General features: G+C 36.2%; 1 pseudogene; it reads right to left on the bottom strand.

Annotated features, from left to right (window-relative positions):
- Positions 1-1,614: 1,614 nt before the first annotated feature.
- On the bottom strand, positions 1,615-2,958 carry LOC130849480 (tubulin alpha-1C chain-like; annotated as a pseudogene).
- Positions 2,959-10,539: the final 7,581 nt, after the last annotated feature.

Genomic DNA, 10,539 nt, shown 5'->3' with positions numbered 1-10,539 from the left:
TGGATATATTTAAGATACATAACATAATTTGAATATGTATTTATAGTGAAATGATTACTAGTCAAGCTAATTAGCATATCAGATCCTCACATGGTTACCATTTTATGTGTCTTATGAGAGCACAAGAAATCTACTCTCTCAGCAAATTTCTGGTTTTCAATATAGTATTAACTACAGTTAACATACAGTACATTAGATCTCTAGACTTCTTCATTCTATATCACTGCAACCTTATACCCTTTGACCAACATCTCCCCATTTTCCTCAACTCCCCTCCCCAGTTTTACTCTCTTATTCTATGTTTTCAAGGATTTTGCCTTTTGCAACAACATGAATAAACCTAGAGGACATTAGGCTAAGTGAAATAAGCCAGACACAAAAATAAGTGAGATCATGCACTTTTTTCTATGTGGAGTCTACAAAACTGTATTTTTTTTATACAAAACTAAATTGAGTGCTGGAATCAGTCAGACACTGATTTCAAAATATATATAGTAAAAAATTTGTAAAAAGAAAAAAATATATATATATATACTTGAACATTTATGCCCATCATAAATCCAGTTTTTCTATCCTTGTATGTCTAAGGATCTAAAGCCTTTATTTGTTTTCTTGCTCCTTAGAATAATAGGAAATTGATGCATTGCCAAGGCTATCTCATGGCAAACTGCCTCTTCTCTTACATTCCTATAACCAGTATCCACTGCCCTGTCTCTTAGCTATAGTTTCTCTAGATTTCAACTTAACTTTTCTCTACTGAGAAAACCTGAATTTACACTTTGATAAATATCCTTTAGAAAGGAATTAAGACACTAGTAGAGATTTCAGAACCAGAATCCAATACCCTACTTTAGTATCTTGAATTCTAAAGAGATTCTGATTGAGCATAATCAGAGAAAGTTAAAGCTCTGTTATCAAGTGGTGGCAATTTTGAGTGCCCACTAGGTTACTGGCCTATGTTCCTGAAGATGAGCTGTTTATATTTGTAAGAGTTAATCATCTAGATGGTCCTGCATTGGTTGATCCCCAATTAGATGCAGACTTTCTTCTCCATAGAGAGGATACAAATATCACTCAGTTCTGTTTACCTTAGAGATAAGAAAGGATAAAGTATCTCTCCTTTTGAATTTTGAACCAATGGGTTCATTTTCAACTGTTTGTCAAATCTATGTCTTCTAAAGAAACTTAGGTTATAAAGCTGTATGACTCAACATATTATTTGTGAAATGCTGCTGGCATGTGCCCACCCTAACTAATTTCATGCAGTCAATCTGAAAACTTCATTTGCCTACACAGCATTTCAAGACTCATTAATAATGAGCTCTTATGAATATATGGAGGTGGTACATCAGAGCATGTAGCAGCTCTGCACTGTTTGTGGGAGTTTTACCACACATCCCCTCATCAGCAATGAATATCTATTGCTTTGTTCTTAGTCTCCAACCTGGTCTCTTATGTGTTGAATGTTAATGATTTATTTATTTATATATTTATTTATTTTGACATTGAAAATAGAAACATCACTTTTATTGACAAGATGGGCCACAATGGGCAGCTCCCCAGAACACAAATAAGACAGTCCCAAGACAAGAGTGTAAAATTGCAGCAGACTGGTTAATACCCTTCACCCTCATCCTCTCCCTCAGCACTGTCCTCTCCAACTTCCTCATAATCCTTTTCAAAGGCAGCCTTGCAGGCCTTAGAAAACTCTCCTTCCTTCATGCCCTCACCCACGTACCAGTGAACAAAGGCACGCTTCGCATACATCAGTTCTAACTTGTGGTCCAGGCCAGCCCAGGCCTCAGTGATGGCTGTGCTGTTGGTTAGCATGCACACGACTTGCTGTACTTTGGCAGATCTCCACCAGGTACCATGGTGGTAGGCTGGTAATTAATGCCAACTTTGAAGCCAGCTGGGCACCAGTCCACAAACTGGATGGTACCCTTGGTTTTGATGGTAGCAATGGCAGCGTTAACATCTTTGGGAACAATGTTGCCATGGTACAGCAGGCAGCAAGTCATGTATTTACCATGGTGAGGGTTGCATTTCACCCTCTGGTTGGCTGACTCAAAGCAATCATTGGTGTTCTCTGCTACAGTAAGCTGTTCATGGTAGGCTTTCTCAGAAGAGATGACAGGCATATGTGGCCAGAGGGAAGTAGATGCAGGGATTGGGCATCAGGCTGGCCTGGAATTCTGTCAGATCAACAGTCAGGGCTCCATTAGATCTCAGGGAAGCAGTGATGGAGGGCACTATTTGACTCATGAGGCGATTAAGATTAGTGTAGGTTGGGTACTTAATATCAAGCTTTCTATGACACATGTCATCGATGGCCTCATTGTCTACCATGAAATCAGAGTTCTCCAGGGTGGTGTGGGTGGTGAGGATGGAGTTGTAGAGCTTGACTACAGCTATGGATACCTGGGGGGCTGGGTAAATGGAGAACTCCAGCTTGGGGTTCTTACCGTAATCAACTGAGAGACATTCCAGCAGCAGGAACACAGACCCAGAACCAGTTCCCCCATCAAAGCTGTGGAAAACCAGGAAGCCCTGAAGACCTCTATACTGGTCAGCCAGTGTCTGAATTCTGTCCAAGACAAGGTCAATGATCTCATTGCCAATGGTGTAGCGACCATGGGCATAGTTCTTGGCAGCATCTTCCTTGCCTGTGATGAGCTGCTCAGGGTGGAAGAGCCAGTGGTAGGTGCCAGTGTGAACTTCATCAATGACTGTGGGTTCCAGGTCTACAAACATTGCCCTGGGCACATGCCTGTCAGCACCTGTCTTACTGAAGAAGGTGCTGAAAGAGTCATCTGCTCCCCCAATAGTCTTGTCACTTGGCATCTGGCCGTTGGGCTGGATGCCATGTTCCAGGCAGTAGAGCTCCCAGAAGGCAGTGCCAATTGGGACACCAGCCTGGCCAACATGAATGGAGATGCACTCACACATGACTGAGACTTGTAGGGTTTGCGGGGCTGGAGGAGTCGAGGGGATGGCCATGAAGATCTCCCACTGACAGACTACCAAGGAGTCCAGGGGAATAGTAGTTGAACATTATTTAAAATGCAGTTCATTAGATATATTATTTTTGATTTTAAAAGTATACATGAGCATTCATGTACATATGTATGTATAGGGAGATAATATGCATCAAAATAACAATAATACTTTTCTCTGCATAAGAAAATTAGAAAAAAATTTATTTCTGTATTTTTAATGTTTTTACAAAGCTAGAGATTTACTTGTGTACTGACTGGCAAAAATGTGACAAGAATTCAGAAATATGAAATGTTATCACTCAAGTTTACACAAAACACCACCAGTATAGTTGTAGTAATAATACAGTTTGTTTTTACTAGTGTTTTTCAGTTGACAGGTACTCATAAACATATTTAGAGAGGTAATATTTTCACTATTTTGTAGAAAAGAATCCATCCTTGTCTTGACTGTCTTATATGAATAAGTGATAAGACTGAATCCACACATTCCAACCATAAATCTTGTACATTTCCCACTATAATTTTCTTTTTTTAATTAATTAATTAATTAATTAATTTTATTATTTTTTTGGGGGGGGGTACACCAGGTTCAATCATCTGTTTTTATACATATATCCCCGTATTCCCTCCCTTCCTTGACTCCCCCACCTCGAGTCCCCCCCACCCTCCCCGCCCCAGTCCTCTAAGGCATCTTCCATCCTCGAGTTGGACTCCCTTTGTTATACAACAACTTCCCACTGACTATTTTACAGTTGGTAGTACATATATGTCTGTGCTACTCTCTCGCTTCGTCTCAGTTTCTCAGAAAGAAAACAACTAAGTGCTGACCATTTTAGGACTGAGAATAAATATCTAAGAGCTGGGAGAGAAGAGAAGCTCAACCATCAGAAAAGGATAATTGGGCAAATTGAGATTCAGTCTACACCTTCCAACATAACCAGGATCTGGGTAGTCAGGAATTCTGAAGGGCAAGGGACAGAGCATCATGAAAGCAAAGCTACGGACAAAAAATGATCATGGGATAGATGGAGATGTAGGAAAATGTATTAAATAAAACTTTATTAAATAAATGCTTAAATCATATTCACCTATGCTTGTAATACATTTTTGGTAAATAAACAGAATAAAAAAGTAATTAAAAAGTGAAGAGAATATATCTAGATAGGGGGCATCTATTTTCTCAACTAAACATTTGTTGCCTAATTGATGCTGAAAAGAGCAAGATTTTATTGTGTACTGAGTATATGCTTGTCAGTATGCTAAGAACTTTAGCCACACTGTCTTATTTAAATATGCGAACAACTCACTGAAGCAGATATTATTGTCCACGTTTTTAGATGACAAAACCAAAACTTGGCAGGTTAAGTAACGTGGCTAAAGTAAGTCATTTAGGTAGTGGCAGAGTCAGGAGATGACACTGCATTGCCTGCATTCCAAGTAGAAGGGATTATTTATTTTAGTATAAGGACCCTAACATTCTGGAAATTTGAACTCCAGTGACTTCATGGCTACAAAGTCTCACTATTCAGTTATAAGTGTGATTTAGAAGCACTTATTCTCATCACTGTATATATAATCTTTGTAAATGTCATCTGTGTATTATGCTAATAAAGCAAGTTACATAAAATCATGGTATGACTTTGCAATTCAATCCAGACAAAAACTTTAATTAGAAAGTCATATAAAAGTTTCCTCTCACTAATTATCCAAAATTTTCTCCCTCACAACCATCTGCTATTCATACTTCTGTTACTTGGAAGTCAGATATCTTGGTTTGTGAAAATTCAGTTACTGCTATGGTAGTACCATTACCTACCATAGCAGTAAGTATGGTAGGTCCAGGATGTTTTTTAATGCTGTAGCTATGGACATCTAATACCTTCAGCTAATAGCAAAAGGGTCTGCAAAGAGGATTTTGTATTTTCTGTTCCCTTTTCAACATCTATAGGCTTCTGACATCATTTGACTAGAAACAGGTTTTCGTTATGTATAGTATGAAATAAAAGCAGCTTGAAATTAAAATACACATACATTTTTGAGCATTGTCACTTCAAATTTATGAATATTGTTACTACAATTATAAAAGTTCTTCTTTATGCTTGAAAATGATGCTTAATAACAACAACAACAACAACAACAAAACAGTGCCTAGCTGTCTGGTTATTTGCTTCCCCAATGATCAGCCTAGCTGGTCATTTAAAATTTTAAATTTTAAAATAGAGAATTTGACAAATTAAACCCTTACCACTCCCTATTGATCCAACTTGTTTATACTGAACAAGGCAGGTGATAATGTACACTTTCTTATTTGAGAAGGCACTACTAAAGAAAAAATAATGTATTTTAGTACATCAAAAAGTAGAACATTTATATCATCAGTTTCAATATTTTTCTCAATTTATGTGACGAATGTTTACTGGGTAACTACTATGCACAAAGAACCGTGCTGGGCACCAAGGATATAGCAGTGGACACAGAAAAAATACCTACCCTGATAAAACATAATTTTGGAGAGACAGGAAAAACAGAAAATAGAGACAAGGGTCAAGTAGCAATCAACGCTAAGAAGAAAAAGAATAGAAGGAGAGAGGGGGGACAAAGGGAGGGATGCCTGTGAGGTTACTAGTTTAGGGACAGTGGTAAGGGAAGGCACTATTTATAAAGTGACATTTGAGAACAGATCTGAAGGAGGTGAAAGAAGAAGCCAAAGAGTCTGGGGGAAGATTTCAGACAAAACCCAGCAAAAATGCCACTGACAAGAAGAAAGTAAGTGATCTGTGGGAGATGATGTCAGATACATGGGGGAGGAGGGGCTGTGGCGGCGAGAAGGTAAGGGCTGGAAGTACATTCTAGGGAGTCTGGTGTTTTAATCTGTATGAAATAGCAACATACCAGGCGATTCCAAATAGGTAACTAGCATATTATAACATTTTAGAAGAAACTGCTGGCTGCTGTGTGGTGAATTGACTGTAGAGGGCAGATAAAAGGCAGTAGTGGTAAATCAGTTTTGAGCCAACTGCAAAATACCAGGCAACAGATAAAAGCTACCTTGGAATATAACTCGATCATTATAGGTGTTGATCTTTGCACTTGAAAACAAGAAATGGACAGACTCTGCATATATTTTCATGGTAGTACCAAAAGGCTTTTCTAGCAGATTGGATGTGGTGAGAGAGAGAAAAAGAGAATCCAAGAGTGCCTCTAAGGATGGTGAAGATACTTGTTGAGAAAAATAAGACTGCAGAGAATTAGTATTTGATTCTGGAAATGAAAGTTTGAGCTATGAGGTATAAAAGTGAAGATGTTGAGTAAACAATTGGATATAGAAACCTGAATTTTAGTATCTTGGCCTGGGCTGAAGATACAAATTTGGAAATTATCATTGTATAAATTGAATGTAATATAATAAGACTAGATGAAATCACCAAAGGACTGAGTGAAAATTGGGGTCACGGAAAAAAACAGAGGAGTTAGCAAAGGATAGTAAGGAGAAAAACTTAGGAGAATATGTTTTCCTTGAAGCTAAACGAAGAAAATCTTTCAAGGAAGGAATGATCCAATCCTCCTGGCTGAGTGAAGATAAGAACTGAAAACTGCTCATTTAGCAAGGGGGAGGTTGTTGATGATTTGGACCAGAGCTATTTTACTAGAGTTCTAGGGGAGAAAGTCTAATTGCAGTGTGTTCAAAAAACAATAAAAGAGCAGGGTAGGAGATAGTGTGTATAAACACACTATAGTATGATGTTAGATAGAGAAGAACGTGAACACAGAGAGGGAAATTTTGTTCGTTTGTAGGATATGTGTGTGTGTTGATGGGACTGATTCATTAGACAAGGGAAAAATACTCATGCATCAAAGAGAAGGGAGAATTGCTAGAATAGAATTCCAGGGCTGATATTAGGGATGTAGTGCAAGGGAGAAGGAGTTGGCCTTTCTAGGATATATATATTTTTTCATAGTGTTAGAAGGAAGGGTAGAATAATTAGGCCCAGGTATAGCTCGCTGGTACATGTGGTGATGATGGGGGCTTATATAAATTCTCTCTTGATTGGTTGTATTTTCTCAGGGAAAGAGAAAGTTTTCCTGAGCATGATAATAAGAGGAAACATCAGGAGAAGGCATAAAAGAATCTTCTCAGAAAGTGGAGGAATGAATGCTTAAAAAATTTAGCCTAATTATTGGGTAAGATTTGGGGTGAGCTGAAATTGCTAGTTATAATTTTAATCTGAAACTATTAACGTGACCTGTGTAATCTGTATATACTTGAAAAGTAAAAGAAATTTAACAGAAATGAGTCAGAGCTTCATGTTATGACAGTTGAGTGTCAGCTAAAATAGCTCACTCACCAAGAAGTTCTATGTGTACAGCCAAGTTTCACATCCATTTTAGGTATCTCAAAACAATCGCTTTTTGAATTTTTATATGCAAGATGTGAGTGCCTGAGTGACAAACTCCAGTTTGGAATTATTTTGTGTTCTAGATAATGGAATCCAAAAATTTTTCATATTTGCCTCTATAAAAATATTTTAAGAGTAGAACTTCCACAGGTGCATATTTATTTATAATGTGATCTATGTATTATACGTATTCACATATATTAAGATAAAAATGTGCCATTTTATTATGCACACTGTATAACAAAAGTGTGAATTTAAAAGGTGAGATATAGTTATTTTACAATTATTTTATTATATTTATCAATAACATGAAATTTTTTCACTAAAAGTTACCATTAACAGTATATTAATGATGAATGTAGTTGCTTCATCATTTTTGAAGATTTTCAATAGACCTACAGTTATTACAAGGAAATATATTACAGTACAGGGAATATAGCCAATAGTTTATAATTACTTTAAATGGAGTATAAACTATAAAAATATTGAATCACTATGTTGTATACCTGAAATTAATATAATTTTATAAATCAGCTATATTCAATTAAAAAAATACAATCATAAGGCAATTCAGAATCTAAACAAATTTTATTTTCTTCTGTATCTGATAATACTGGTTATCATAGCTGTAAAAAACACCTCACAACATTACACATTTCTGATGGAAGAATTAAAAACATTCTTTTTGATTACAGAAACGTTTTAATATTAAAATATTTAAATTATAAATATTATAAAATAGTCTTTTTTAGTTTTATGAACATAACATAAAATTAACTACCTTGACCAGTTTTAAATGAACAGTTCAAGAGCGTGAGGTACATATTGCTGTGCAACCAACCTACAGAAATTTTTTCATCTGCAAAACTGAAACTCTGTACTCATTAAGTAACTCCCAATTTCCTCTCCCCCAAGCCCTTGGCAGCCACCATTTTATTTTGTGTCTCTGTGATTTGACTGATCTAGGTACCTCATATAAGTACTTTTCTTTTTGCAACTGGTTTATTTCACTCGACATATGTCCTCAAGAATCATTAATGAAATAACATGTGTCACAGTTCTCATCCTTTTTAAGGCTGAATAATATTCCATTTCATGTATATACCATGCTTTGTTTACCCACCCACCCCTTGATGGGACAGTTGGTTTGTTTCCAATATTTTGGCTTTTGTGAATACTGTTCTTATGACCATGGGTATACAAATATCTTTTTGAGACCCTGCTTTCAATTATTTTGGGTATATATCCAAAAGTAGAACTGCTGGATCATATGGTAATTCTATTTTTAACTTTTTTTAGGAACTGCCATACTGTTTTACATAGCAGCTATACCATTTTACATTCCAACCAACAGTGCTCAAATGTACCTAGTTCTCGACATCCTTGTTAACACTATTTTTTTAATGATAAATGGCCATTCTAATGGATGTAAGGTGGCTTCTCACTTTGCTTCTTATTTTTATCTCCCTAATGATTAGAGACATTAGCATCTTTTCATGTGCTTGTTGCCTATTTGCATATCTCCTTTGGAAAAACGTCTATCCAAGCCTTTTGCTAATTATTTTAATCAATTTTGTAGTTGTTGAGCTGTACAAGTTTTTTGTATATTCTGGATATTAACCACTTACCAGATATATGGTTTGCAAATATGTTCTCCCATTTTTTAGGTTCACTGTGCCCTTTGAGGCATGTTTTTTTAATTTTGTTGTAGTTCAGTATATCTATTTTTACTTTTGTTGTCACAAGTGTCTTTATATTTCAATTATTTGAAAATTTTAATTAAAATTCAGCTAGTACCTTTTAGCTTCCCTAAGTCCACCCCTTATTTTTTCACACTACAGTTTACCTTGAACAACATGGATTTGAACTGCTCAAGTTCATTTATACACAGATTTTTTTCACTATATATGTACTGTGATACTACGTGATCTGAGGTTGGTTGAATCTGTGAATACAGAATCACAGATATGGAGGCCAAACTATGAAGTTATATGCAGATTTTCTACTGCACAGAAGGTTGGCGCCCCAGCTTCTGTATTGTTCAAGCGTCAACTATTATTAGATTTTATTCCATTTTAATATTTTTACCAAGTGCATTCAAAACCTAATGACACTCAATTTGAGAGATTTTTAAACAGTTTAGAAATCTCTTTTTAAGTGTTTTACATGGACAAAAAAAGTTTTTACAGTTACCATTTCTGGAAGTAAATTATATAATGATAGAAACATTTCCAAACACCACTTGTTTTGAAAAACATTGTCTCCATGACATTTGTTTGTTTCAAAAAAGGCCTTATTTAAAAACATCTTTACTTCAAAGGAATAGATGATAATTTTTTGTAATTATCAGCTAAGCAGTATCTAGTAATAGTACTTATTAAAAGTCAACAAATTTTCAACACATATTTTGTAAAAGACAATTTTAACTTTAAATTTGACAACTCTTTTATGAACTTCATCAAGAACTACCCAGTGAACTTCTATGTGCTATGAATGCTATTCATGATAAAAAAATATTTCAGTAATTTCAAGATCTACTTGTTGTTAAAGGTTTTGTTTTTCTTTCAATAGACGATGCAGTGAAGGATGATGGAATAAGTACATTTTACATGTAGTCCCACATATATATGTATGTATGTATATATGTATAGACTTACCACTGTTTTTCCCCCCTTTTGGTACCCAGTCAAGGTATTGCCTCCTTAATGGTTACAAAGTTAAACTTGTACAATTTTTATTAAGAAAAAATTTATTACTGAGAATATTTTTGATACATGATTATTTTGGTATCTCACATACATATGCAAAATGGCATTCTAAATATTTCCTTATAGAAATAGAATCTAGTAAATGCCATAAGTTGAGACATGTTAAAAACATCTGGGGACTTCCTAGGTGGTGCAGTGGCTAAGAACCTGCCTGCCAATGCAGGGGACACAGTTTCGAGCCCTGCTCTGGGAAGATCCCACACGCCACAGAGCAACTAAGCCTGTGTGCCACATCTATTGAGCCTACACTCTACAGCCTGTGAGCCACAACTATTGAGCCCATGTGCTGCAACTGCTGAAGCCCACGCACCTAGAGCCCTTGCTCCACAGCAGGAGAAGCCACCTCGAGGAGCCCAAGCACTACAGTGACGAGTA

Source organism: Hippopotamus amphibius, chromosome 3 (assembly GCF_030028045.1).
Source record: "Hippopotamus amphibius kiboko isolate mHipAmp2 chromosome 3, mHipAmp2.hap2, whole genome shotgun sequence".
NCBI classification, from domain to species: Eukaryota; Metazoa; Chordata; class Mammalia; order Artiodactyla; family Hippopotamidae; genus Hippopotamus; species Hippopotamus amphibius.
The sequence above is the reverse complement of the archived record's forward strand: the minus strand, read 5'-3'. Positions and strand labels throughout refer to the sequence as shown.